The sequence below is a fragment of the Triturus cristatus genome, chromosome 10 (assembly GCF_964204655.1).
Source record: "Triturus cristatus chromosome 10, aTriCri1.1, whole genome shotgun sequence".
In the NCBI taxonomy this organism is placed as follows: domain Eukaryota; kingdom Metazoa; phylum Chordata; class Amphibia; order Caudata; family Salamandridae; genus Triturus; species Triturus cristatus.
This window is the reverse complement of record NC_140593.1, coordinates 1,097,087,291-1,097,095,360: the sequence shown is the minus strand read 5'-3', so window position 1 is coordinate 1,097,095,360 and position 8,070 is coordinate 1,097,087,291. Positions and strand designations below refer to the sequence as shown.

The 8,070-nt window shown below is 43.1% G+C and overlaps 1 long non-coding RNA gene across 1 annotated transcript in view; it reads left to right on the top strand.

Annotated features, from left to right (window-relative positions):
- Positions 1-852: 852 nt before the first annotated feature.
- The window catches only part of LOC146796639 (uncharacterized), a 28,258-nt gene continuing 21,040 nt past the window's right edge, over positions 853-8,070 (top strand). Inside the window, exons 1-2 of the long non-coding RNA XR_014969651.1 lie at positions 853-937; positions 6,900-7,074. This is a non-coding gene — a long non-coding RNA (uncharacterized LOC146796639). The remainder of the gene's footprint in view (positions 938-6,899; positions 7,075-8,070) is intronic.

Sequence of the window (8,070 nt, the reverse complement as noted above, 5' to 3'; positions counted from 1 at the left end):
GTAGACGGTCTGTAGAGTGGACTCAGACCAAGAAGTCTTGCCTGACCGAGTGAGCAAAATGTAATTCCCACCAGACCTGGATGTCATGCTTCATAAACATATGCACTGACACCCACGTCACAACCTGGTAAATGTTATGAAAAGGAACTTTGAGCTGGAGTGCAGTGGTAGCAGCCTTACTCCTTGTGAAATGGTTTCTCAGATTGCTTCATCCCAGTGTATCGCACATCTTAATGCAAAGGACTATCTACCTCAACAAGGTCCTCTTCTGCACCACCTTCCATTTCTTCACCCCAGAGAACTCCACAAAAACCTGGTCATCCCCTTGATGATCATTGGTACGATCAATGTAGAAGCTTAAAGCCCGTTGGGGTCCAACCAATGGAGCTTCTCCTCGTCTTTCACACGGTGAGCGGGAGCAAAGAGTGTTGACTAAGTGATGGATGGGAGTCATGACTCGGTAAGGTTACTCCAATCCTCAACACCAACTAAGAACGAAACGGTGTATGTCAGATGCACTGAAAGTGCTAGAAGCTTACTTATGCATCAAGCAGACGTAATTGCAATGAGGAAGATAATCTTGAAGGTCAGCAGATACAACAAACATCTATGCTTTGGTTCAAAGGGCATACACATTAGAAATGTCAAGACTAAGTTAAGGGACCTTTAGGGCATCACAGTGTGGAAGGGAATATATATGTCAAACCTTTAATAAATCTCAACTTATTTGTTATTTCACCCCTCTGTAGTTCCTCAGTTATCTGAATTTGTGATTGTTATGCTAGCTTTGTACTTTGTATTACATTTAGATTTTGACATATTGCTGTGAAGCTCCCTATTCCTTCCCTTTACAGAAGAGTCCTGATGAGTCACTTAATACTCACACTTACCAACTTCCCTTGGTTTAGGTTCACTGTGGCACGACATTCCAAAGTCGGTGAGTATAATTTTTTGTTATTCTATCATCATTAAAGTTTTGTGCTTTCACCAATACTTAGACCCTGTACGTGCTCTCTCTGATTACTGAGTCATTCTGCTGTCGGAGAGAGCCTCAGTGTATGAAATCAAAGACGTAGAGCTGTGCTAGAGAAGATATAATGAATGTAACGATGAGGGTTACAACTATGTGTGCACAAGAGCGTAATATCTAGTAGATAGTTATTAACTTGCAATTAATAGTCTCCTGCTCACTTCCTAGTGGCCCACCGTTAAAGCCACCTGAATACAAAACTTTTGAATTATGGAACTTTGGAACAATATTAAGAAATATAAAGAATGAGAAATAAAAACAAATAATATAAATTCATTTGTTGTACTACAACATTTATTTGTTTATATTATGTAATATTACTCCGCTCCTTTCCATTATAATTCAAAAGCTGTGCTAGAGAAGACCTGGGTGTGTTGTGTGTCAATCTCTATATCGTTCAGTCTCGATTCCCTTCCTTCTTTTATTTGGCTTTCTCTGGGATGCCTTCCATGGTACACAATTAATGAAAGTGTGGATTCTGCACTCCTGCTTAAACTACAATTGTGTCTGATGATCAGTGAATGCTTTGAACTGTGTAGCGTGCGACGTGTGACCAATGTCTGCCTAATATGTATGATATAGAAAAAAGGGGCCAGGTCCCGGACAGGCGGCCTGGGATCACACGTGCACAACGGGGGGGGGAGGCGGGGGGGGGGGGGGGTTAAATACAAACTAGTTTTAGTTTTTACATTTTCTTACTTCACAATGAATCAGATATTTTTCTGCTAATTTCAGCATACAATTTAATATTAATTGCATGATTTGTAAATACATCTTATATACAAGTAACTTGATTGATCAAACTTCCGTTGATCATGATAACATATGTGTACTATTATTAAAAGGACAATACCAAATCATAAAAAAAATATCACAAAGAAAATCCAGCCCAATGCTCAAAGTATTCTCAGACTGGCAGATAGATTTTTGCCCAGTGAAATGGGCAAAATGTGCCCTAAACACATTCCAAGATGAAAACATATTCAACAAAAATGGCATAACTGCATTACTACTCCGGGACCTTTCAGCAGCTTTGACTGAAAGATGTCGGTGTATATGCTATCATTCGCAACTGTTTCTTCTCTTACCTAAACAAGTAATCCTACCAGTTTCACAAACCCCCTTTCTCTTCAAATCATTACTGCATAAAAACAGGAGATCTACATCTATCATCCCATCGTTGCTTTTGAACATATCCATGAAACCACTACTAAATATTATCATCCGTTTCAAACTCATGTGCTACAACTATGCAGACAACCCAGATAATCCTCAAACTGGAAATCCCTGAAGACATAGAAACATCAAAACGTAATACCTGCTTCATAGATGTACATCAAGGAAACACTTCAAAAACTGAAATATGGGTGAATGGAAAAATGATGACCCTATATCTTCCTGGCTAGATGAACATAGACACGTACCAAAAATAGGCATAAACAACATGAGAAATCTTAGAAACTGCGGAGGCGGTCTCAATCAACTTTCTACACAGTTAAAATACTTAGGTACATCTTTCCCCATCTGGGATTTCCTCAAACGGTACAGACAACATCATTCAGCCTCTACAAACTTGACTTTGCCACAACATTCCACTCTCAACTATCAGAAGGCTACAAAGAATCCTAAAGTACAAGTAACTTACCTTTGGTAACACCTTATCTGGTAGAGGCTCTATCTAGCCGCAGATTTCGTACCATAGAATATTCTCTAGGCATCGGCCTGGATCCAGAAATTCTTGAACAGTACCTCTACGTGCCAGAAGGTGGCATCATTCAGCTCTGTGTTGGCGTCATCCGCATCTGAACTGACATGTGCGGTGTCTATATAGGTGCCACCCAGCGTGCTGACATCAGTTTTTTTTCATGACATTTGCAAGCCAGAAGCACAGAGCCACAACAGAATGCTGATGGACCAGTGTGCAGACACTGAGGAGCTACCCTACGTGGAAAAATCCATTCTCAGAACAGGGAGCTTTTGGGGGGTCAGTAAGGAATCTGCAGCTAGATAGAGTCTCTACCAGATGAGGCGTTACCGAAGGTAAGTAACTTGTTCATCTCATAGAGACTCCTTACCTTAGAATAGATACCCAAGCAATACCTCTCCCGAGATGGGTTTGTGAACAGATTTAGACCAGGAAACCCTGGAGTACCGAATGGGCAAAGTGCTTGTCCATGCAGTAGTGCTTGGTAAATGTGTGCAGAAATGCTCAGGTCGCAGCCTTGGCTCTGGTGGAATGTGCTTGCAAGCCCTCATGGGGGTTGCTTTCTGGCCAGTGCGTAGCAGATTTTAATGCAGAGCACAATCTATCTTGAGATGGTCCTTTTCTGCACAGCCTTTCCTTCATTTGCCAATGAAGAGTTGATCGTCCTTCCAGAACACTTTGGTATGATAGATGTAGGACACTAATGTTCTTTTTTGGGCCCAGGTGGTGAGACGGAGCACAGAAGGTCGGCAGTGCAATGGTCTGGCCAATGTGAAAGAGTGTCCCCACTTTCTGTAGGAAAGAGGCAAGTGTTCTTAGAACCACTGTATCGGTGGAAAAAAGTTGTGTATAGAGAGTGCATGCAGTTTGCTAACCCTCCTGGCCGATGTAATGGCCACTAGGATGGCTGTTTTGATGTCCAAGAGACGAAGAGGGAAGCTATTGACATGCTTGAATGGCGAGCACATCAAAAAGTCAAAGCCAAGTTCAAGTCCCATTTAGGCATGAAGAAGGGTTTAGGGGGAAAACGTGTTGAAGACCGGAAGAAATCTGATATGGGCGAAAAGTTCCTTTAACTGTGCCCAAAGCAAATCCTTCACGGACTAAGGAAAGAACAAATAACAACACCTCTGATAATGGTGCAAAAAGGTGAAGAGTGCGCATGTTCGGGTGCAGGCCCCTGCCCTGTTGCCGCAACAGTTGATCCTCCCGACCGATACTCTTGCTCAAGAGTTCAGGATGCCATACTCTCCTTGCCTAATCCGGAGCTCCAAGAATGACTTGTGCCCAGTCATTCCTGATCTTCTTGAGAACTCTGGGCAGGAATAGTATCGGAGTGAAGGTGTACAGGATGAGCTCCGCTCTAGCTGAAAAGCGTCTCTGAGCAAGAGTCGCCTTGGTAACTCCAGTGCACAGAAGTGTTCAGAAGTGCTGACATTGCGCTTTCTTGGCAGTGGCGAATACATTGAACTAAGGTTCTCTCCAGTGTCTGAAGAGACCTTGTACCACCTCTGGGTAGAGACACCATTTGTAATCTACTAGGCATTGACTGCTTAGTTAGTCTGCTCTGGCATTCAGAGAGCCCACCAGATACTGAACCACCAGGAATATGCCCTGATGTTCCAGCCATGTCCGGAGACCCATAGCCTCTTGACACAGTATGAACGACCCCACCCCACCCTGTTTGTTGCAATACCACATGGAGGTGGAGTTGTCCGTGAACACCTGAAATAGCCTTCCATTGATAAAAGGAGGAAAGCCTTTCAATGCCAGGTGAATCGCTCTCAAATCCAAAAGGTTGATATTGATCCGAGACTCTGCTGGAGACCGGAGTCCTCTGATCTCCACTTCTCCCAGAAGGCGGCCCCAACCCAGGAGTGATGCACTTGTCACTACAGTAAGTTCTGGGTGGGGAAGGGAGAGAGGTGTACTGCAAACCCCATCACAGTTTGTCAGCCACTACTGCAGATTTTTCGCATTGTCCTCTGATATCTGGACTAGTTCAGAGAGGTTACCCTGATGTTGTGCCCAATGGGGTTCATGTCCTGCTGCAGAATCCGCATATGTCAACAGGCATGTGTTACCAGCATGCAGCAGTAGACAAAGAGACCCAGCAGCCTCAGTGTCAGTCTCACTAAAATCCAGGATAGAGGTTAAAACATTGGAATCATATCCTGAATATCCGTGATTCGCTGCTCAACAGGATAAGCCAGAAACTGCACTGCGTCCAGAATAGATCCAAAGAAAGGGAGCGCCTGAGACGGAGTCGGGTGTGACTTCAGCATGTTGATTGCGAACTCCAGTGAATTCAGGAGGTCCGCCATAGTCTGGTGGTGGGAGAAGACTGCCTGGGGGAACCCGCCTTCAACAGTCAATCATCAAGTTAGGGGAAGACTTGAACTCCTGACTTTCACAGATGTGCTGCAACCACCGCTGTCACCTTGGTGAACACCCAAGGGGCGCTGATAAGGCCAAAAGGTTGCGCAGAGAACTCAAAATGCTTGTGGATCCCATGAACCACAGGTAACTAACCTTACAGCTATTTACAGATCTTAAACTTGCCTCCTGAGGATCCATTCCTAGTGTAACTACCCTTGTCTAGCCTATCGATTCAGCACACTCTCAAAATCACAAATTATCCTTATGTGCACACTCATAATATTGAACCCCCTCTACTCTCTACCATACTTACTTATCGCATTTCTTCCACTTGCTTGAACTCACTAATAATCACACCTAACTCCCAATAACTTAATCCACTACTAGGCACTGCAGCAAATGCTTAGAATAGTTACATCACAATAGCTAACAACCACAGGGTTAGCCACTAACTGTGTGTTACAGAGTGTTGCGCTGCCCACCATTCAACACCTCGTATGGGGCAGTTAGAACCATGGGCCACATGTATCAACCTGTTTTGCATTCATAAACGGTGCGAATCGCTAAATTTGACTGTTTGTGAATGCAAAATAGCCTTTCAAGATGTATGAAAGGCTATGGCAGTGCATTGTAGGTAATCGCTATTTGATTACATGCCATTTTGCATTCCTTCAATAGCGATTACCTAAACTTCACTATTTAGGGAATGCAAAATGTATTTTTGATACATGTGGCCCCTGATAATTGTAGTGCAGGTGATGGAGCAAGGACTCGTAGAAAAGAGACTTGCTCGGAGGCAATCCGCTCCTTTAACTTACTAACAAGTTATTAAAAATGTGTTGTGTAAAACTAATGCGCACCACATGAATACGCAGGTTAGTGAAGCTTGCTTATGTGTTTACAAACGCGAATAACACGAACGGAGGACTAAAACTGCTTTAAACAGGAAATCTTTACTGCGCATGCATCAACTGCATCTACACAGTATGACGAGCTATCGCTTGGAGGAAAATTATTGCGCATGAGCAGAAGGCATTAAAATGGAGCCTTGAAGACTCAAGTGCATGGCATCTGCTTAGCTGAAACTAAAACGAGCTATTTTACTAATGATAATGCTGGGAAAGTATTAATAAGTAAAGGGGATTAGAGTACAGGTGGGTGGTATACAGTGCGACCACTTTATTCGTGAAATTATTATGTGTTTTTCTGACTTTATAACTAGTGCGCATTTAGGCCTCTCATGTATAACTGAAGTAAGTTGAGTAAGAGAAAGACTGCGCATGTCTGTTGAATGAAGCCATGAAGGTCAATGACAGAACACTTGAACGGAAGCCAATTTGAGTGCCATTCTCTGGGAACGGATGGTGAAAAGTTCAACGAAGAAGAAGTCTCATTCATATTGTTATAATAATGTTTCAGCTAAAACATGAATACGTGTGAGAACCCAAAATAATGAATACAAATTAAGGGACTGGGTTTGTGAACAATAGTTAAATAGAATTTGTCATGTAAGCATGGTGTGATGGAGCTTCCCCTCTAGCCTGACCAATCATAGTTCGTATTTTTTACGAAATTACTATAGTGGGTGGAACATGGAAAACGAAAGGTATAATTAAGATAGCTTTAGTTAATTGAAAAGATCAAGAGAGCACAGATGCTGATGAGACGGAGATGCTGTCGGTGTAGCGGGAGATGCTGATGCTGGGAGAGATGCTGTGAGATGCTGATGGAGAATCAAATGCAGAGCCTGAAGCAGAACTTTCTATTCTAATTTAATTGGGTTAGATCAGAAGATCGTGAAGAATCTCGAGGAGGAAGAGAGTGGCAGAGAGGGTGCGGCACAATCGTCGGTATTCTAGAGAGGTCAACTATCCTGTCCTCAATCCTGTCCTGAAGTCTTTGTCGCCTGATCGATCCCGGGGGACCCTTACCAGCTCCTTGGTCTTTCACACCATTCTTGGTAATTATAATTTCACGTTTTTGCAGGTGTTCTTTTCTCTCTGTCCTCTCCCTTTCTGAGTATTGATCATTGTGTGAGTCCGAAGTATATGTTTGGTGTTTAATCAATTGAAGTTTCTCTCCTAATGAATGATGGGGACAGTACTGTATTTTTGAAGTGGTTCACATGCATTTAATTTAGATAAAGGTTTTAAAACTTCCTGAGTCTGCGGTAGTTTACTTTAAATGAATAGGTTAGACCTAGTGTTCATTATCACGATCAATTAGTTGAACTAATGGTCCATCGACCACAGGAAATACATTTTTGATGGTGAAGGGTTAGTTGAAGGTGAATAGAGGTATTTTAAACTAATGCTAAACATTGTGAAAAACTTACAAACCAGTCCAGCGGTTTACTCAAATGTGTGCGTAGGTATATGTGCCCAGGTGAGTATATGGTAGTGGAGTATCTGTTGTTGGTACGCCGCTGGATCACAGGCACCTTATAGAAGTAGGAGCAGGTTTATGCAGAGTTTGCAAGTCGTACTGTTCTAACTCCTGCATGAACACCAGACTCCAACAGACCAGCAAGTAGAGTTGGGAATAATCAGCAGAAGGGGCTTTTTCAGACCCATCTGCTGCTAAAAACAGCAGGTGTGTAGCCACAATTGATGCACCACATGCGGTAGCATGAGGGGCTCAGCAATGGGAGTAACTCAATGCACCACTGTTATGGTTGACTTCTTCAACCTTTGCCTGTGTTAGGGCCCAAGGGCACCCTTGCTAAGCCAATGGAGAACAGAACTACTTCCTGCCCCAAGCAAGTCTCCTTTGGTGCCTGGTGTGTGCAGTGCCGGATTAAATCCTCTGGAGGCCCCTAGGCAGTCGAAATTTCGGGGCTGCCCACGCAAATTATCTCCTCATACCCAAAGCACCAGATTTTGTTTTACAATCTCACAGCTGCCAGATAATGAGCTTTTAAGAGACAAACTGTTATGTGAATCTGACGTCTCTGGTT